The sequence below is a fragment of the Papio anubis genome, chromosome 7 (genome assembly GCF_008728515.1).
Source record: "Papio anubis isolate 15944 chromosome 7, Panubis1.0, whole genome shotgun sequence".
NCBI classification, from domain to species: domain Eukaryota; kingdom Metazoa; phylum Chordata; class Mammalia; order Primates; family Cercopithecidae; genus Papio; species Papio anubis.
In genome coordinates this window covers 131899674-131921852 of record NC_044982.1, presented here as the reverse complement: position 1 = coordinate 131921852, position 22179 = coordinate 131899674, and the positions used below count along the sequence as shown (strand labels likewise).

Sequence of the window (22179 nt, the reverse complement as noted above, 5' to 3'; positions counted from 1 at the left end):
TTCAAGCAAGTCTCCTGCCTCAGCCTCCTAAATAGTTGGGATTACAGGCATGTGCCACCACACCCAGTTAATTTTTTGTATTTTTTTTTTTTTTTTTTTGTAGAGGTCTCAAATTCCTGACCTCAGGTGATCCACCCGCCTCGGCCTCCCAAAGTGCTGGGATTAGAGGCGTGAGCCACTACACCAAGCCTAAAAACTACACCTGTATTTTTAAAAAATCTTGTATACATAAATAATTTTGTTTATCCTTCATAAATTAATTGTCCCTTTAGATTTAATATTTGTTGGTTTTCTGAATCCTAAAATGATGCCCTGTTATATTAAAATGGAAAAATACAGAAATGTAAAAAAACTGAAATAAAATAATAGTTCCACCATATAAAGACAACTTTTAGTAGTTGAGAAAATTTTTTTCTGGTCTTCATTATTTGTCAAGGTTAAAGAGTTGAAAATAACTGGATCTTGTGCCTCTTAAACTCTATTTTCCCTAAACAAAAAATAAGAAAGAAGAAAGAAATAAGAATAAGAAAGAATGTATATTTCATTTATAATCTCATCAAAACGAGATAGCCTAAAGATTTTTTTGGTATGTTTCCTCTCCTTTCTGTGTTTATGTACATTCATGTGTATACATACATAATATATATTACAAACTTAAGATTATGCTCTCAATACAAGTTTATAAACTAATTATTTTATGAAAATTTTCAAACACATAAAAAAGTAGGAAGAATAGTATAATGAATCCCTTTGAACCTCCACCCAGCTTCAACATTTATTGAAACATTTCTACCTCCAGATTAATTTGAAGCAAACATCAAATCATTTCATTCACAAATATTTCTTCATTTACATCTAAAAGATAAGGACACTTCTAAAAAATATAATGACAATATCATTGTAACATCTCACAGTTTTCATTTAAATGTTTTAATATCATCAAGTATTCAGTGTTCAAATTTCTCCCAATTGTCTCATGTTTCTTACAGTTAATTTGTTCAAAATTGAGATCCAAATAAAGTTGCATTATTTGATATGTGTCTTAAGCCTCTTAATCCTTTGCTTCTCCCTCCTTCTCTTCCATTTGATTTGTTGAGGCAAAATTGGTTGTTTCTGGGGACTTCCGCCTGCTTCCTTCTTCCGCCCCTTCCTTGCTGCCTTCGCCCTTCCCTTCCCTTCCCCTTCCCTCCCTCCCCTCCCTCCCTCCCTCCCTCCCTCCCTCCCTCCTTCCTTCCTTCCTTCCTTCCCTTCAGCCTTCCTTCCTTCCTCCCTCCCTCCCCTCCTCCCCTCCCTCCCTCCCTTTTCTGTTTTTGAGACAGGGTCTTGTTCTGTCACCCAGGCTGCTTGGAGTGCAGTAGTGCAATCAGGGGCTCAATGCAGCCTTGACCTCCTGGGCTCAAGATCCTGCACTTCAGCCTCCCGAGTAGCTGGGACTATGAACCTGAAGTCCACCACGCCTGGGTAAGTTTTTTTTTTACTTCATTGCAGATCAGGTCTGATTATATTTTCCAGGCTGATCTTGAACTTCTGGGTGCAAGCAATCCTCCTAACTCAGCCTCCCAAAGTGCTGGGATTATAGGTGTAAGCCATCACACCTGGCCCATAGTGTGAATTTTCTAATTGTAACTCCTTTAGTGTAATTTAACATGTTTCTTTATCTTCTTTATTTTCTTATATTTAGATACATAGGCTTGATCAAATTCTAGTTTGATTTTTGGCAAGAATATTTGATATGTGATAATGTAGGAGACAAGTATCTGCTTGTTAATCTTTTTGAAAAGTTAGTCATCATTAGTGATCATTCCCTAACTGCATTATTTCACTAGGGATTACAATATGATGATACACTGTCATTTCTGTGTCAATTATTAGCTGAAATATTCTGTAAAGAGGAAGTTCCTATCATCAACTATTGGGTTACCCTGAGGTACAATTTATACATGAGAAATGAACTAGATGCTTAACTCATTCTCTGTATTTACCAGTTTTTAAAATAATAAGTTGGTTTCTTTGCATCTTTCAAAAGTACCAACAGAGGTTTCTTTTTGTCTTAGAGTATCAATCTGAGCTGACTAAAACATATTTACCATGCATCTATCCATTACAGATGTAATTCATGCTCAAGCTGTTCCTCACCTCTTTGTTCAATGGCAGCATCTCCAAGTTTGTTCCTGAGTCCCTTTTGACATGACTTAGAAGTCTTTTATACTTACTTTCTGATGTGACAGAGAACCCAGCAAAAGGTTATTTTGTTTGTTTGTTTGTTTTTGAGACAGGGTCTCACTCTGTCCCCCAGGCTGGAGTGCAGTGGTGCCATCATGGCTCACTGCAGCCTCAACTTCCTAGGCTCAAGTTTTCCTCCCGTTTCGGCCTCCCAAAATGCTGGATTACAGGTGTGAGTCACCTTGCCCAGCCAAAAATGTTATTTTTAATGGCTGCATCGTATGCATATACTATTATTTATTTAACAGGTCCACTGTTTTGGGGAAGGGGCTTTATATAATTTCTAATGGTTCTCTACTATAAATACAGTGATGCACCAAATAATGACATTTTGGTCAATGGTGGGTATATATGATGGTATATATGATGGTGTATATACATATGTATATATACCATCTATATATAGATGGTAGTCCCATAAGATTATAACGGAGCTGAAAATTTTCTATCATCTAGTGATGTAGTAACTGTTGTAATGACTTTGCACAATGCATTACCTTTTCTATGTTTAGATACACAAATAATTACCATTATATTCCAGTTGCATATAGTATTCAGCATAATAACATCCTATACAGGTTTATAAGGCTATAACACATATCCTAGGTGTATAGTAGGCTATATCATCTAGGTTTGTGTAAGTGCACTCTATGATGATTGCACAGTGATAAAATCACCTGATAATGCATTTCTCAGAACTTATACCATCGTTAAGTGACACATAACTATACTAAGCTATTTTATAGAAATAGTGTGCATAGGTGACTGATAATGTACTTATAAATGTTTTCTCTATTATTTCTCTCTGTTTTCTCTAATATTTCTGTAATATTATTTAATGTTTAAAGAAAGGTAGCCGGGTGCGGTGGCTCACGCCTGTAATCCCAGCACTTGGGGAGGCCGAGGCGGGTGGATCACTTGAGGTCAAGCGTTTGAGACCACCCTGGCCAAGATGGTGAAACCTCATCTCTACTAAAAACACAAAAATTAGCCAGGCATGGTGGTGCATGCCTGTAATCCAGCTACTTGGGAGGCTTGAACCTGGGAGGTGGAGGTTGCAGTGAGCCGAGATCACGCCACTGCACTCTAGCCTGGTTAACAAAGCGAGACTCCATCTCAAAAAAAAAAAAGAAAGAAGGTAAGGCTAGTTGACTGGTCTATTTGTGGTCTTGCCTATAGACCAGGGTACATCATTCAGTCATCACAGATATCTGCCTCTAGGGTGGGGCTTGCAAACAATGAATTAAAAAGTGGAAACAAATGTGATATAAAAACTCTGGGAGATGGGGGCAAATACATATTTAGGTTCCCAACACTCATTAGTCCCTGAGGATATTCTGCTTCTTGAAACTGTAATCCCTCTCACAGTCCCTGGACAATTCATTGCTCACCAAGAGGATAAGATAAGCCTTGGTGGGAGTATGATAAATGGAAAATTTTTATTGGTAAACTGTATTGGAGGTGGCCCACTTTTAACTACACAAAAGGTAATAAAAGGAAAGTCAGTGTCTCCCAACCACCCAAAATTGCCTGTTTGGCCAGTTGGAAATAACTGGACTAGCTAAATGTTAAAAATGAATTAAGCCATCTTACAAATACATATAATTGTCATACATTTATTTTATTTTACTTTGGAGACAAGAGTCTCAGTCTGTTGTCTAGGCTGGAGTGCAGTTGCATGATCTCAGCTCACTGCAGCCTCCACCTCCCGGGCTCAAGTGATGGTCCTGCCTCAGCCCCCCAAGCAGCTGGGACTATAGGCACACATCACCACGTCTGACTAATTTAATTGTATTATTTGTAGAGACAGGGTTTCACCATATTGGCCAGGCTGGTCTCCTGGGCTCAAGCGATTGGCCTGCCTCAGCCTCCCCAAGTGTTAGGATTACAGGCCTGAGCCACTGCACCTGACCAGATTTTAAAGTACTAAAAGTTTTCTTTAATTTCTGAATGTGATACTTCTAATTCTGATTGACATATCATACAATCTGCCTCTTTCCCAGAACGTTTGAAAACTATTTTTCTAAAATTGCTGGGCATAGGCAGCAACTCTTTTCTTTTTTTTAAGTTTAATTTTATTTTAGGTTCTGGGATACAAGTACAGGACATGCAGGTTTGATACATAGGCAAAATTGTGCCATGGTGGTTTGCTGCATATATCAACCCATCTCCTAGGTATTAAGCCCCACATGCGTTAGCTATTTATCCTGATGCTCTCCCTCCCCCCGCTCCCCTACCCCCGACTGGCCCCAGTCGTGTTGTTCCCCTCCCTTTGTCCACGTGTTCTCATTGTTCAGCTCCCACTTATAAGTGAGAACATGTAGTGTTTGGTTTTCTATATCTGCATTAGTTTGCTGAGGATAATGGCTTCCAGCTCCATCCATGTCCCTGCAAAGGACATGATCCCATTCCTTTTTATGTGTGTATAGTAGTCCATGGTGTATATGTACCATATTTTTTTAATCTAGTCTATCACTGATGGGCACTTGGGTTGATCCCATGTCTTTGCTATTGTGAATAGTGCTACAATAAACATACACATGCCATGTATCTTTATAATAGAATGATTTATATTCCTTTGGGTATATACCCAGTAATGGGATTGCTGGGTCAAATGGTATTTCTGGTTCTAGGTCTCTGAGGAATCACTACATTGTCTTCCACAATGGTTGAACTAATTTACATTCCTACCAACAGTGTAAAAGCATTCCTACAGCCTCGTCAGTATCTGTTGTTTCTTGACTTTTTAATCACCACTCTAACTGGTGTGAGACAGTATTTCATTGTTGTTTTGATTTGCATTTCTCTAATGATTAGTGATGTTGAGCTTTTCTTCATATGTTTGTTGGTCACATAAATATCTGCTTTTGAGAAGTATCTATTCATGTCCTTTACCCACTTTTTAATGGGGTTGTTTGTTTTTTTCTTGTAAATTTAAGTTCCTTATAAATTTTGCATATTAGATCTTTGTCAGGTGGATAGATTGCAAAAATGTTCTCCCATTCTGTAGGTTGTCTGTTTACTCTGATGATAGTTTCTTTTGCTGTACAGAAGCTCTTTAGTTTAATTAGATCCCATTTGTCAAGTTTTGCTTTTGATCAACTCTTCTCTTCAGGAAGAAAATGAAGTTGTAATAGCAGTCTCCAGAAGTAACCCAGCAATGATATAACCGAGTCATCACATACTTTCTTTATTTACTCAGTCTATATGGTCAGGTTCTGTGAGATAAAGGTGTTATTGGTCAAAACTCATTAAGTGAAATTAGTTAAAATTCATAGGTATATTAAAAAAATAACTCTTACCTCACAGAACAGTTAACATTCACCCTTCAAATTATAGAGGACCTCAAGCATCAAATGCTTAAGCAGAATGCAGAGTGTGCTTGGATTTGTGCAGTTTCCATGACACTTATAGTCTACCATGCCAAAATAGAAAACTGATATAAATGCATTTCAGTAGGCAGTTATGTTAATTTCCCATTCTTTTATTTCATTTTTCTTAATTATAAGGTGAGGGTTGTGTGGATGATTGTAAGGATGATTACTGGATAACATACAGGATGTCCAGTTAAATTTGAATTTCACATAAACAAGGAATAATTTTTTAGTATAACAAATATTGTATGGAACACACTTATTTTATTTTATTTTATTTTTTTGAGACGGAGTCTGGCTCTGTCGCCCGGGCTGGAGTGCAGTGGCCGGATCTCAGCTCACTGCAAGCTCCGCCCCCCGAGTTTACGCCATTCTCCTGCCTCAGCCTCCCGAGTAGCTGGGACTACAGGCGCCCGCCGCCTCGCCCGGCTAGTTTTTTGTATTTTTTAGTAGAGACGGGGTTTCACCGTGCTCGCCAGGATGGTCTCGATCTCCTGACCTCGTGATCCGCCCGTCTCGGCCTCCCAAAGTGCTGGGATTACAGGCTTGAGCCACCGCGCCCGGCCGGAACACACTTATTTTAAAAATTATTCCTTGTTTATCTAAAATTCAAATTTAACTGAGTGCCATGTCCTGCATTAAATCTAGTAACCCTATGAATGAGTAGAGCAGAATGATGAGTGATCTTTGAAATTTTTTTTTAAAACAGTATGTCTTATAGAGTAACACTTCTCAAACTGTAATATTCATACAAATCACCTGACTGCTTGTTAGAAAGCTATATTAGTCCATTCTCACACCACTAATAAAGACATACCCAAGACTGGGTAATTTATAAAGAAAAAGAGGTGTAATGGACTCACAGTTCCACGTGGCTGGGGAGGCCTCACAATCATGGTGGAAGGCAAAGGAGGAGTAAAGGCACGTCTTACGTGGTGGCAGGCAAGACAGCGTGTGCAGGGGAACTGCCCTTTATAAAACCATTTGATCTCATGAGACTTATTTACTATCATAAGAACAGCATAGGAAAAACCTGCCCCATGATTCAGTTACCTCCCATTGGTTCCCTCCCATGATATGTGGGGATTATAGGAGCTACAACTCAAGATGAGATTCAGTGGGGACACAACCAAACCAGGATCTGAGATTCTGGAAAGGATCTGAGATTCTGCATTTCTTTCTTTCTTTCTTTTTTTTTTTTTTGAGACGGAGTCTTGCTCTGTTGCCTAGGCTGGAGTGCAGTGGCACGATCTTGGCTCACTGCAAGCTCCGCCTCCCAGGTTCACGTCATTTTCCTGCCTCAGCCTCCCGAGTAGCTGGGACTACAGGCACCCACCACCACACCTGGCTAATTTTTTGCATTTTTTAGTAGAGACGGGGTTTCACCGAGTTAGCCAGGATGGTATTGATCTCCTGACCTCGTGATCCACCCACCTCGGCCTCCCAAAGTGCTGGGATTACAGGCGTGAGCCACTGCGCCCAGCCTGAGATTCTGCATTTCTAACGAGCTTCCGTTTGATATTGATGCTGCTGCTCCATGGACCACTCTGCAATGCTGTAGTGGATATCTGTTTTGGGGGGAATTTTTGTTTTTGTTTATGTTTTCCCAGCTGCCCAGCATCTGAACTGTCTAAGCTTGGAGAATGCACTGGTATGTGAGTCTTAGAAGGAAGTAAAGCCTGATTCTCACTTTCTAGAAAGTGATAGAAGTTGAAACATAGTCACTTCACCATCCTCCCCTGCAACTTGGATTCAGGTGCATGAGCTACCCTCCTCTAATCAGAAGCACCTGCATGACTTTGAGTCAGGAACTAATAACACAAAGGAGCAAGGATAGCAGTCAGTTCTCTCTCTCTTGCAATGGTGCAGTTGTGGCCAAATTGAGTTCCCAAAGCAGTGGTGTTGGTGCAGAAAGGAGCAGAGTCTAACATGTCCAGCAGCATTAGTAATAGTAATCTTCTCACTGGACTGCCTCTGCAGCATTATTTTGGACTTTGGTCTTGGCTGCACCACTTTGAGCTTGGTTCTCAACTCACATAATGATTCTGTGGGCTGTCCAATTCCTTTGCTACCAAATCGTACAGGATTGATTTTTGTTGCTTGAAACTAAAAACCCCAGTGAAGCCAAAGGGTCTGCCAGAAACTAGCTGGCTTGCACAGCCCTTTCAGATGGCAGTATGTTTATGGAATGCCACCTAGGTCACCACACAGCATGATCTTTGCCTCACAGAGTGAGGAGGGTTCACAGAGAGAGGCAAATGCCCTCTAGGTGGAAGGGTACCTATTTCCTGGCATACATTTCTATACCTCCTCTGAAGAGGAGGTTTCCGACAATGACTGCTTTTGGCTTAATAGGACTAGATTTATATGCTAACCCTGTCACCGACTAGTTATGTGAGTTTGGGCAAATTAGCCTCTATGAGCTCCATTTCCTTGGCTGTGAAAGGGAGTTAAGACATGTTTTTATTATTGGATTTTTTCACATTATACATGATTATTTTACAACTTTTTTGAAGTATAATTCACATATCATAAAATTCACTCAAGTGTACAATTCAAATACTTTTAGTAGATTTATTGAGGTGTGCAGCTATTATTATAATCCAATTTAAAAGCATTTTCATCACCCCCAAAAGATCCTTCATGATCATTTATAGTTAATCACCATTCTCACCCCTGGCCCAGGAAACACCAATCTGCCTTCTGTCTCTATATGTTTTCCCTTTCTGGACATTTTATATAAACAGAATAATACAATTATAACTATTTTTTACACTAGCTGTTTCTGCTATACAGACAGTCCCTGATTGACAATGGTTCCACTTAGGATTTTTTGACTTTATGATGGTACAAAAGTGATTTACATTCAGTAGAAATTTTACTGTTGAGTACCCATACAACCATTCTATTTTTCACTTTCAGTACAGTATTCAATAAATTACACAAGATACTTAGCACTTTATTATAAAATAGACATTGTGTTAGACAACTTCCCCCAACTGTAGGCTAGTATAAGTGTTCTGAGCGTGTTTAAGGTAGGCTATGACATTCAGTAGGTGTATTAAATGCATTTGTGATTTATAATATTTTCAACTTAAAATGGGCTTATTGGAATATAATCCCTTCATAAGTGGAGGAGCATCTGTATAGTAAGTTTCCTAAAAGCCTATGTCTCTATATCTAACTGAATTGTTTATCTACAAAAGGCATAGCACAGTGTTTTATATATAGTTAAGTGCTCCAGATAAGAAACAAAACACTGATACTTTTCCTATGAGGTGGTTGTGGTGAAGATTAAATAAATCCATTAGACTTTTGCTACTCCGAGTGGTATCAGCATCACCAGGGAGCTGGTTAGACATGTAGTCTCAGGGCCCATCCCAGACTTAGTGAATTAGAATCTGTAGTTTCACAAGATCCTCAGGTGATTCATAGTCTCATAAAAGTTTGAGAAGCACTGTTATATTGTAAGTTTCTTGAGGGCAGGGATTACGTGTGGCACATAGCATGTTCTCAGAATAAATGAATGGTGCCACATAAGAAAGCATTGTGTAAACTTAAGTCTTACATACACAGGACTTTAAGTATAGGACTTTAAGTCCTATGTACACAGGATTGTGAAAGAACAGCAGTGTAGATTTTGGGCTTAACTATAAAATCTTTTAGAGAAAGTTTGGACTGGCACTTACAGTTCTAGTTTACTTATTGAAGCAAGTATATTTATTTTTCTTATATCTGAGTGACAATTCCATAGGAAACCCAGTTTTTGATAGGAAATATAATAGTCCCTTAACTGAAATTGACTTTATAGTGAATTTATTAGCATGACAGTTAATTATGAAACTTCTGAAGATTGACAAAGAAAATTTATTCGGTTCCATTTTCTGTAAGAGATAAGACCTTGATGAACAACTAAGAAGCTGATGTCAGGCTTTAAGGGACAGGATTGGTAGATGTTGTATAGTTATTATCAACCTCTAACAAGGAAAACCCATCTAGTTTTCCACTTACAGTGTTCCAGCTTGAAATGCTTTAATTTATTCATTTAATCATTCTTCAAATCATCAAACATTTATCAAATTTGTCACTCTGTGATGAGTGCTGTGCCAGGACTTTCTGATGGATTGCCAGGTACAATATTCTTGAGGAGTTCCATATCAATACAATGACGATACCTTTTCAACTACATGGGCTAACGATAGGCTTTTTATGATTTATGAATTCACGAATGTTAAAGTCTTAAAATGCTATTAAAATTAAACCACATTGGTTATATATTTAGCAAGTCTATTGAAAAGGGTAAAGTTATCTTTTCCAGATAAATCCAATCTATATGGTTAACACTTACAGAATAGGAATTGCTTGTACTTAGGGTTGTTCAAGGAACATAAGAGGGGTATCCTGGCAATTTCCCATTTACACCTACAGGTCCATTTTTTACCCTATTTGTCTTGCATTTTACTGGAAGCTGAACTCTACAGACTGTGCCACACAAGCCCTCTGGTTTCTGGATTGGTCAATAGGAGGTACCAACAGAAGTTTGGAGGATGGGAAGAAAAGAGGACAAGTGTTTATTCCCCAGTCCTTTGCTGGGCCACATTTCGGCAGTGACTGTATTTCTTTATTTATAGTAACAGCCTTTGTCAGGCATCCCTTTCCGAGCTACAGCTCTTACAGGGTTCCACTAATAGCTCCCCTCGCCTGTTCCTTCAAGCTTAAGTTCTCCCATTGTTGCCAGTCCTTAAGTGCTTTACCATTCCTTGTTGGTTCCCTTAACCACTTCCATCGCTCTATAAATTATCCCTTTATTAAGCTCTCGTTACCTTCGTAGAGTGTGCCATCTTTAGTAATAAAAGAAGAGGCCATAAATCAGCTAGTATCTAAGGACTGCCTGCTGAGTTGGCACTGTTAAGACATATAATACATGATCTTGCTCTTGAGACACTTACAGTCAGCCCAGTGAAGGAGATAAAACCAACACATGTGAAGCAATTAGGAAACACTACACATTGGTATCTAATGAGACACTCCGTTTGTTTGCCTCTTACTAACCATTCACCCTTCTTCTGACAACCATCGCCTGATTTTCCTCTTCTGTTACTTCAGTCAATGTCTTTTAGGTGGAGTAAACTTCATTTTCAAAAACATTAATGACATGAATCAGCTCTGAGCTACGGGATTCCTCTAGCCACATGTCCCAATCAGAGCCAATGAAATGTAAGAAGACTATTGCTGGCACCTGTGAGAAGGAGGCATGCACTCTTCCACTGAGATTGCTAACAGTAAGGATTATGTAAACTTGAGCTGTTAGCAGCCACCACATGGAGCCTAAAAATGAAGCCAACACAAGACAGAGTCAAGAGATGAAAAGAAATAGAATTCTAATGACATTGCTTAAGCCCTTGGATCAAACTATGCCTTAAGCTAAATACATAACTAGTTTTTCACTAAAATAGCTCTAACAATTCATAAATTGGTACCAGGAGTGGGGATTAGTAACAGAAAGATCCAGAAATGTTGAAGTAGTTGATTCAGATGAGGCCTCATTGGTATCAGGCTGGGACTTTAATAGCAAAGCAGTAGGTTAAACTGACACCTGTTGTATAGGGGGATTCAGAACATGTGCCTATCAAGGATAAAATGTAAAAGGGCCTGTTGTTAAAAGGTCAGATACTAAAATATATCAACTATTACTTGTTAGTTTTTAGTAATGTCCTATAAGAAAGACTCAAACTTAGGACTGAGATTGATTTATCTAAGGCAGAGAGGAAAAGATATCATTTTGCTACAAGTGAACATTTTTGCTTATAGGCTGCAATAAAAGATGACAGAAACATCAATAATCTGGAGCCATAAAGGGTTGAAAAAGCCCCAAGAGAATGTTAATGTTAATGAAAGCAAGAATGGATAAGATTGGCACTAGGGAGAAGTCTTAATACACTCAGGCCTCTTTCAAGCAATTCCTGCCTGCTGAGAAAGGTAATAGTTATTCAATTCTACTCCCTCCACCACCAGCTCACTCCCTCCCCTTGCATCACTCCCTCCCCTTGCAAACCCAGTGGCTATTGTTTCAAATTGTTATCAGGCAGAAACCAAAATAGAGGCCTTTAAGTTAGAATACCAGGGCCTATTACTAAAAGATAAAAATGCTCAGATGAAAATCTAGATTCAAAGACTGAAGCTTAAAAAAATCCTCTGGCTTTGGAATTCCCCCCCCCCCCCTTGGAATTGGCCAGATGCAAATAGAGTAGAAGTTTACTAAGAATTAAAGAAAACTGGGCCAGGCGCAGTGGCTTACGCCTGTAATCCCAGCACTTTGGGAGGCCGAGGCAGGCAGATCACCTGAGGTCAGGAGTTCAAGACCAGCCTGGCCAACATGGTGAAACCCTGTCTCTATTAAAAATACAAAAATTAGCCAGGTGTGGTGGCACATACCTGTAATCCCAGCTACTCAGGAAGCTGAGGTGGGAGAATCGCTTGAACCCAGGAAGTGGACATTGCATGAACCGAGATCACACCATTGCACTCCAGCCTGGGCAACAAGAGCGAGACTTTGTCTCAAAAAAAAAAAAAGAAAAAAAAAGAATTAAAGAAAATTGTACTGTGAGAGAAACCCTAAGTGTGGAGAACAAAGGCTCGGTTACTTAAGCTTAACACAATAGATATTTATTTTTCACTTTTGTAAAGTCCAACATCAGTGCCCCGAAGTAGCAGGTGGTCTTCTACAAAATCATTCAACTACCCAGACTCCTTCTATCTATGGCTGTACTGTTCTCCAGGTCCTTAGAGACCTCTCGGTGCAGCCAGAAGAGGGAAAAAAAGACTGGCAAAGGCATACCTACTACTTAACCAAATTGGCTAGAAGTGGTACACATCACTTTCACTCATATTCCAGCAGAGATAGTCATGTGACTTCAGCAACGTTAACAAGGAGGCTGGGAAATGTAGCCCCTGGCTAGGTAGCTAGTTCTCAGCAACAATTGTATACAACAGAAGAGCTTCACAACTCTTGGATGGTAAAAGCTAATTATCTTTGCCATAGGAAGTGATTTTTCAATTCCTACTAGATCAGGAAGGAGAATGCTGAAGAGGTGTAGTCCCTAAAGGATTCTCCTCCCCATTGTCCGTTACAGACGTAACCATGGAGGAAATAATGAATGAGAGATCCTCCAAAAATAGAACATATGGCAGCCAGATTGGTTGATCAAAGAACTTTCTCCCCTCTCATGTTAGGAAGCCCTTGCTATCCCTGTCTAGTAAGATATGACATATGCTATGTCCATATGAATTGGACACATTTTGTGTTTGTCATTATTCATATTTCCAAATAAGAGTTTTCATTGCAGTTGTTCTTTTTTTCTGTCATTATATATTAAGTATTTTCTAGTTAATTTTATCATATATCCTTAGGTTACTAGGCCATGAAGAACTTTATCAAATTGCTTTATGATAGAGAGGCATGCATATCACCTTACTATCCTGAACTTGGAGTTATTTGTAGGACCTAGATGTGAGTACATTTTGGGTGGTAAAAAAAAATGTCATTACATTGAGTAGCCATAGATATCAGTGAAGGCATATGTAGGGAAAGAATGTTTGGAGACCTCAATAAAATACCAGGGATGTGTGTGTGTCTGCTGTTTCCATTACCCAGTACACATCTGCTCTTTTTCTGATAACCATACCCCTATTTTAAGTCAAATCATCTGTGCCATTCATGTGTTACCGATAGACACAACTCCTGGGATGGGCTTGTGAATCAGTCCAGGTCAATCTGAGCATCTTATTCTTTTGGCAACACTGATTGGCTGACAAAAGAATGGGCGCTTGACCTTTGTTGGTAGTGAGGATGGTCTGGAGCTTCTGGTTGCTCATTTGTGGAATGAATGAAGCAAACAGCAGAGGAGAGCGCTAACATGTGGGGGAGAATCTGAATCTCTCTCTCTCTTTTTTTTTTTTTTTTTTTTTTTGAGACAGAGTCTTGCTCTGTCACCCAGGCTGGAGTGCAATGGTGCGATCTCAAGCTCACTGCAACCTCTGCACAGGTTCAAGTGGAGAATGTGAATCTTGATGATATAGTTGGAACTCTTCAGCCAAGCCATATCTAACAGAACTATCTTCAACTTTTCAGGTATGTGAGAATACATTCCCTTCTCACTTTACACCAATTTGGGTTGGATTTTATGTCACTTGTAACCAATGGATCCTTACTGAATCAAATACTAAGTTATGTGAGGATAGATCCATAAACAAATACATATAGGAATGAGTGAATATAAATATACTTCTGGGGAAAACCTAACTAAAATGGAAGTGGTAGACTGAGGAGTGGTTCACAGGGTAGAAGGGAAATAGACTAGGGAAAGAGCTTGAAATTCAGTCAGGGCCGGGCACAGTGGCTCATGCCTGTAATCCCAGCACTCTGAGAAGCCGGGGCAGGTTGATCACTTGAGCCCAGGAGTTCAAGACTAGCCTGGGCAACATGGCAAAAACCTGTCTCTACAAAAAATAAAAAAAATTGCTGGGTGTGGTGGCACATGCCTGTGGTCCCAGTTACTCAGGAGGCTGAGATGGGAGGTTCACTTGAACACTGAGAGGTAGAGGCTGCAGTGCACTGTGATCACACCATTGCACTCCAGCCTTTGCACCTAGGCAACAGAGTGAGACCCTGTCTCAAAAAAAAAGAAAAATAAATTCAGTCAGAAGAGTTTAAATTTAACAAAATAGAAAATTTAGCCATAAAGGTGCTGAAGCACAAAGAGATGTGCTAAGAGTGAAGATTCAAAAGAATTATTCTGGCAGGTTAGATTGGAGTAGAGCAAGAAGGAAGTCACAAAGGTTACATAGAAACTGCTCAACTAATCCTAGCTGGCAACATTTAAGGGCTTAGACAGAGACCCTGAAGTAGAGACAGAGGAAGGGATTTGACATGAGGTATTTTAAAGGATAAATCGAAGGCCCTGAGATGACTGGTTAAAAGAAATAAAGGAAGGAATGGGTAAAAAATGACATCTATGTATTCAGCTTGGGTGGCAGAGATAGCAGTGGTATCAATGAGAAAGAAGGGAAGTGATTTTGGAAAGATGAGATTATGAGATTGGTTTTTGGACCTGTTGAAACCGGAAGATGGCAAGATGTCCAATTAAATACGTTGATGAGATAAAGAGGCAAATATACAAGTTGGGGGCAAAAAAGGTAACATTAAAGATAAGGATTTGCACAGAAGAAACCCTTGAATCAATAGTTGTAGATGAGTACAAGAGGGTGAGAGAAAAGCAGAAATAAACACTGCTAGACCGGGAGGAAAAAAAATGGGGTCTCTGAATGAAATGAAATGTAGTGTCTGGTGGAGACACAGGAAGAATGTAGGACACTTTAGTGCATACAAAACTTAGAGAACTTTCAAATGATGTTAAAAGTAAATACCAAGCACGCACATACTCATCACCCCATCTCCAGCCTTATTTCCAATTGTTTTTCTGTCTTACTGCACAGCATTCACACTGGCCTGCTTTCTACTAATTCAAACTCACCAAACTGTCTCTGGCTGCAGAGCCTTTGCACTTGCTCTTCCTTCTGCCCAGAAACTTCTCCCCACCCCCCACAACCCCAGTGTTTGCTTGGCTTTCTACCTCATTTCATCCAGACCTCTGTTTAAACGTAACTTCCGCAAAGAGGCCTTCTTCAATCAACTTATCTAAAATATAAAATAGTGTCCAACTCTCATCTGCATCCTTCTTTGTCCTTCTGCTCTGCTTTTTCTTCATAGCGCTGTTCCCTACATGACATTATACAATTGTGTATGATTGTAAATGTACTATCTCCCCCACTGGAGCAACTGTAATGAGGTTCCAAGAGTGCATTCGTTTTACTCACTGATGTATGTCTGATAAGTAGAACAGAGCCTGGCACAAACAAAGCCTTCAATAAGAGTTTCTTTCATGATGAATGAGTGAAATGCGGTAATTAAGATGAAAAGAAAAAAAATCACAAGAGGTCCGAGTCTAAGTCACAATTCCTAGAACATGCCTGTCATTTCACCCAAAAACTCTGCTTAAGGCTCTCACTCTGGCTGCATCTCCTCAAGGGGAAAGGAATTAAGGGAAGTTTGCTACTGCCAACGCAGGGACTTGGGATACGTTCCTGGATGATAGTGGTAAGAACGCTGTTTTCTCCAGAATTACTTCGTTAGTAAGAGACATGTCCAATTCCAGACTTCACAGACTTCACTTCCTTCTCCAGCTGAGCTCCAAGTGGAGCTTTGAGAGAAAAACAGAAGAAGGGTGATGGCTGGAAGACTCAAGGCTTCCAAAGTATTCCTCTCCTGAGTATCAGCAACCAGGTGAATCTCACAATGAGTATGACAACTTGGAAGGGGCAAGAGTCACGTGCTTGAGGGGAAAGGGCACCAGGGTGCAATCTCTGTTAATCCTTCTCTATACCCAGCTTCCCGCTGCGGCCTGTACAGAAACAAGCACGCAGGCACTTAAGGGGACAGTGGTTTCACCGCGTCCCTCCCGGCGGCGGCTCCCCACCTTTCCCTCCTCCCCACATGCCCCTCCCAGGCTGCAGGCTCGGCAGCCGACTTCCGCTGATCCGGGCTGGAGGGAGCCCAGAATCCAATTACTCTTCCCTAGGGAGCGCAATCCACCCGTCTGGCCGCAAAGAGCGGAGCCGGGGTCGGAGAGCCGCAGAGGCCGACCCTGCTCCGCCCGCCCCCACTTCCCGCCGCCCCAGCCTCAGGCTCGGCAACCAGGGTGGGGCAAGCAGAGCCCCGAAGGGGCGCGCGGCACTGCCGCCGGACTATTTGTCCTTCCGCGCGCGGCCCGGCCGGGCACGGCGCGGCGCGGCGCGGCGCGGCGCGGCGAGAGGTCCGCGGCGCTGCAGCCCCGGCGCCGACGTCGGCCGGGCTGAGTGGCAGGAGATTAGCCAAGGGCTTCCCCCGCCGCGCGTCCTGGCCAATCGGCTCCGCGGGCGGTGCTCGAGGGACGCGCACACGCACTTTCCAGAATCCACGCCTCCCAGCAACAGCCTCCAGCCCCGCGACGCTGCCCTTCCGGCTCCCTCTCTCCGTCGGGCCTGCTCCGGCTGCGGGCCTGGACCCTGGCCTCTGGCCTGTGGGCTTTTGCGTGCTGCTCCCTAAAGTGACAGGGAAACGGGGCAAGAGGTCCAAGGGTTCCGTAGGAGAAGGAGACTTAGTATCTGTGGCTCTCCCACCGTCCCGGCTTCCCTAAGCGACTGGGGAGTGAAGCTCTAGAGATGGATCTTTGGGAGGAAAAAACTGGACCTCCCTTCGGGTTCTTTAGAGTTTAGGTGAAGAACTCTTTCAGTACCATTGAGTGTTCTCTAGTAAGATGATCTTAGACTGATGAGTTTCTCGCTTGCTTTAAAGCTGTGGTCAGAGTACTTCATATATCCTTTCCTTTCTGCATCTGGGGGAAGGAAAAAAAAACAACACTTTTTACACATTGTCAGGCCGCAACGCAACTGACATACATGTTAGAAGGAGATGTTATATTATGCCTTGTGTCCTCTTTTGAATCACATTCTCCTGAGATGTGGCTGACCCTTAGGCCCATGGTGTTCTTGAATGTGATTGACATGCGTGTTTAGCAAGCTAGTGAGAGAGAACCAGGGAAATTGCTATCAAAACAATTACATACAGGGACATCAGAACAAAGGCTTGAGACCACTGGGGAATGAGGGACCATCCCAGTTCTGCAACGGATGCCCTCGGGGTTGGTGGCCAAGTCAGATCTTTGTGTCTTGCTTCTTCGTAGCATACTGAATAGAACTGTCTTCACCACGCTCACTATTTCAGTGTGTTATAAAAATAAGGTGAAAATGTTGAAGGTTTTGTTTCGGGTGGAGGGAAGGTGGTGCCGTTGAAAGGCACTCTCTGAAGGGAAGATTCTGTAAAAGGAAGCCATTTTATCTGCCTACAATTTGGTCATTTCAAAGAAATTCAATATACATGTGTTAAGACTATATGCTGAGTTGTGTGCTATGTGGTCTTCATAAGAGTTATAATCTAGTAAACCCAGCTAACTCCTGCATTCTCAGATGGTTTCCCATGTCTGTGCCAGTTTCCATCCCTAAATTCTGGCCATTTTAATTCCCTATTTCTGCTCAAAGGCTACAAAGCATTGCTAGATACAGGTACAGAACGGTGCTGTGGTGGGAGCTCCCCAGTTGAGTGTAAACTGTGGCTGTAGTCCAGACGTGTGATGTATCTGTGGAACTGATGGCTGTAGAAGCCATTTGACTGGAGCGATTGAGGAGCCTCCTGGGACAGAACAATCTTTGAGGAAGAAGGAGCCAGACACACTGAGCTTGAGCTAGGAACAAAGACAAAGTCTTGGGAAGGGAGAGGTCCTTTTGTATTCAGCCTTGTGTCCTGACCCTTGTCTGAATCCTGTAGGAGTTGGGGAGGAGGAAGAAGATGGAAGGAGGCAGTAAGTGAAAACTGAAATACCTGTCAAACTTTTTAACTTCCAGATTTCACATTCATAACACATGCCCTCACTTCCTCCTTTAGTAGAAAAAAAAATCAAGGTGTCAACAAAAGTGCAAACAACAGGAAACCTGACTATAGGTGGAAATATGAAAAATATGGAATTTATTATCTCATAAAATAAGTTTGGAGAAAGGTGGTTCCAGTATTGGTTGGTCTAATAACTTAGGGAAGTTGTCCAGGATTGAAGTGGGATTCTTCTTTCTGCTCTTCCATCGTCACATGATAGTAATTTCTCCTGTCATGTCACTTCATGGCTAAACGATAGCGTCTGCTTGTCTTGATGTCAAATACAGTCGGGCATCCAGCAAAGTAGCAAAGTATAGGGATACTATTTCTCTCTCTCCCTCTCTCTCTCTCTCTGCCTCCCTCCCTTCCTCCCTCTCACAGTAAAGGAAGGGAAACCCTTTTTAGAGGCTTCTAGCAGAACTGAGTCCCACTGAGCAGAATTGTGTCACACATGAATCCTAAACTGATTATTTGTAAGGGGGGGTAACACTAATCGTAATCTACTCCTCATGCTGGGGAGAGAAATCACCCTTTGTGAACACATGGAAGGATATAATCAGAACAACATCAAATTTTGCCAGAAAAAAAGTGGCTATGGCTTAAACCCCAACAAGTTCCTTAATTTTTCCTTTCCTCTACCTCAGAATGTTTCTATATCTACTGTTCTTCATCACCTCTAAATTGTTCTCTTTATCCATCCCCTCCCCTCCCCTCCCCCCTCCTTCCCTTCTCTCCCTCCCTTCTCTCCCTTCTCTCTCTCCCTTCTCTCTCCCTCTCTCCCCTGTCTTCTCTTTCTTTCTTTTGGCAAAAGGGTCTGGTTCTGTTGCTCAGGCTGGAGTGCAGTGGTGTGATCATGGCTCACTGCTCACTGCAGCTTCAACCTCCTAGGGTCCAGTGATCCTCTCATCTCAGTCTCTTGAGTAGCTGGGACTATAGGCACAAGCCACTATGCTCAGCTGATGTAAAAAACTTTTTTTTTTTGGGCCGGGTGCAGTGGCTCATGCCTGTAATCCTAGCACTTTGGGAGGCCGAGACAGGTGGATCACAAGGTCAGGAGTTCAAGACCAGCCTGGCCAAGATGCTGAAACCCCGTCTGTACTAAAAATACAAAAATTAGCCAGGCGTGGTGGCACACATCTGTAATCCCAGCTACTCAGGAGGCTGAGGCAGGAGAGTCGCTTGAACCCAGGTGGCAGAGGTTGCAGTGAGCCAAGATTGCGCCACTGCACTCCAGCCTGGGCGACAGAGCAAGACTCCATCTCAAAAAAAAAAAAAAAAAAAAAAAAAAGAAATTTCATAGAGACAGGATCTCCTTATATTGTTCAGACTGGTCTCGAAATCCTGGGCTCAAGCGATCCTCCCACCTTGGCCTTCCAAAATACTAGGATTACAGGTGTGAGCCACCACACCCAGCCATATTCTTTCTTTACTACCTCAATAGAGAGGTGAACCAGCTCCATTTCAAGACCTGGCCTTCCATCTGTCTGTCTTCCTAAGATCTTACTCTTTCCTAGCCCCTCACAGTGGTTAGGGGCTAAAATACATGCAGGCTATTCTACCTGGCACTGTGTTATTAAGAACCAGAGGAGAGCTGAAGCCCCTTTGGTTGTTCCAAGAGAATTCAGATTGAAAACTGCAAGAACATATCCAGATCTTATTGGGTGGGATTGGGGAGGATGCGGGGAGATGGGAAAGGGCATACTTTATCCTTTTCTCCCTTGGTTCTATACCTGGGGCTTCTCCATTGGCTCAGCAATGTGGGAGTTCCATTGGCTGAATTGGGAGAGGGTGAAAGGGAAGCAATATGGGAGTCCTTGTCCCCTGGAGATTGAGTCCGACCTCTATTTCTTTGAATCACATCCTGGAAGAACTCTGATAATGGCTTGGCTTGAACCTGAAATGTGTTCCATTTTTTCCTTATACTCATATTTACTCATTTCTTTCATTTAACAAATATTACCTGTTGACTGTTTTCCAAGTGCTGTGCTATGTGCTAGGGAGACATTGCTGAGTAAGCCAAAGTGGAGTTTACTCTCTGCTGGGGGAACTCTGTTTCTCCACCAGGCTTGGCTTGAAATTCCAGGTTATCTCACAGGACTAGAATAAAAAGTAAACCTAAAAGCAAGACTGAGTCATTAACTCTATGCAGCATAACCTGTGTTTTAATCCTTCACAAACAACTACCATTATTAGTACAAATTATTTTGGTTTTTACACAGCTCATAATGTTTCATATCTTTTCACTGAGGCCATTGTTTCAAACAATTACAGTTTCCAACAAGATAAACACCATGTAGGGCAATGCACTTGTGGTACAATATGCTTTATTAATAACATGGCTTGTCAGCTGAGCAGGCGAGGCTATGGATGGATGATTACAGCAGAAATGGAGTCTGTATCTGATGCAAGTGTATGTATCATCCGAGTTGTTACCCTATCTCTGCTCACAGTCAGGAACCTGTCAGATCTTATTCAGCAGAATGGTTTGTAGATGCATTGAAAGGAGATAAAAATATTTACTGTTACCTACCTTCCTTTGGCTACACTTGCCTGAGGATGTAGAGTAAAATAAAATTTGAATTTTTTTAACGTTTCAAAATTCACCAAGGTTTGTTACATCCACTTTCATTTTTAGTAGAAAGTACATTCTCCAAAAAAGTGCTACACTATATTGAAATATAAAACTGCTTATGTATTTCCTACTAATAGCCGTTCTGCTTCAGATGGTATCATGGACCCTTGGTGTCTAATTTATCTTGACAGCATCTGAAGTGGAAGTAAACCAATTCGGACTGCAGGTTCTGAAACGTAAGTCAGAGAAGGTGCATGTAGTAGAAGTGAAATGAGAGCATTTAAATGAAATATTAACCCAAGTCAGTCTGAATGAATTCCCCTAGCACCTTGGTCCACGAAAGAAGCTGTAACCATTTTAATCAGTTGCCCCACTTATGACCAAGTGCATCACCCTAAGAAGTCAGTTAATTCATCTCTGTGTTTTTGTGCTCTTATTTTTACAAGGTTAAAATCTCTAGTGCCCCTGTACTTGGAATTCAGGAGAAAAGAGAGTTATACTCTTTCTGAAATGTAGCTGATAATTATCAATCAGTTATCAACAGGAATTTATTGAGCCCCACACCTACCCATCATTATATACCCAGGAACTAGCAAGCACCTTACACATAAATGCTAAAGAAATCTTTATTGCATGAGTGAATGAGAAAATAAATCAATAAGTCACCTACTGTGTACCAGATTCTATAGTATAACAGACATGAAATACATTCCTACCTTTGAGGAACTAATCATCTATTGAAATGAGATACATATAAATACAAATGTACTTAACAATTAAAGTATTAAATGCGAAATAAATGTTATACTCCATCATCTTCAAAGTAGAATTTCCAAATTCTCAGTGCTGTGAATTCTTTCCTAAAGTTGCCCCATTGCTTACGGTTTTGTTGCATAAAAGTGTTAGAAGATGTTTAATCAAATACTTCTAAATATAGAAATGTTTCATTAGGAAAATATTCTGTAGGGTTTATATTCTTTTTATATTTTAATTAAAGTGTGACATTGACATTCATACAGTAAAATGCACAAACCATTACCCAAATAAAAATATAGAACCAGAAGTCCTTTCCCCCATGACCTTTCTCAGTTAATTCCCTTCTTCCCCCGACCCCCATAGGTAACCATTATTCTGACTTCCTCCATAGAGCAGTGTAGCCTGTTCTTGAAAGTTGTATAAATGGAACTACACAGTATGTTCTCCTTTGTGCCTGGCTTCTTTTGTCTAACATTGTACCTGTATGATGCATCCATTAGCAGTTCATTATTTTTAATTGTTGCAAAAATGTTATTTTCAAAGTGGTCTATGGACCTCTTAGGGTTCATGAGAATTTTCAGGGGAGACTCTATGAGTAAAAATTATTTGGATAATAATTTAGGATTTTATTTATGTATTTATATTTATATTTTATTTTATTTTACTTTATTTACTTTTTGCTCTGTCGCCCAGGCTGGAGTGCAGTGGTGCCAACTCAGTTCACCACAACC

The 22179-nt window shown here is 41.1% G+C and overlaps 1 protein-coding gene across 2 annotated transcripts in view; it reads left to right on the top strand.

The window, feature by feature from the left end:
• Window positions 1-13574: 13574 nt before the first annotated feature.
• LOC116268611 (zinc finger protein 280D-like) overlaps window positions 13575-22179 on the top strand; it is a 244960-nt gene continuing 236355 nt past the window's right edge. For both annotated transcript variants that reach the window (XM_031669279.1, XM_031669278.1), the window contains exon 1: window positions 13575-13728. The gene's annotated coding sequence lies outside the window, so the exon portion shown is untranslated. The remainder of the gene's footprint in view (window positions 13729-22179) is intronic.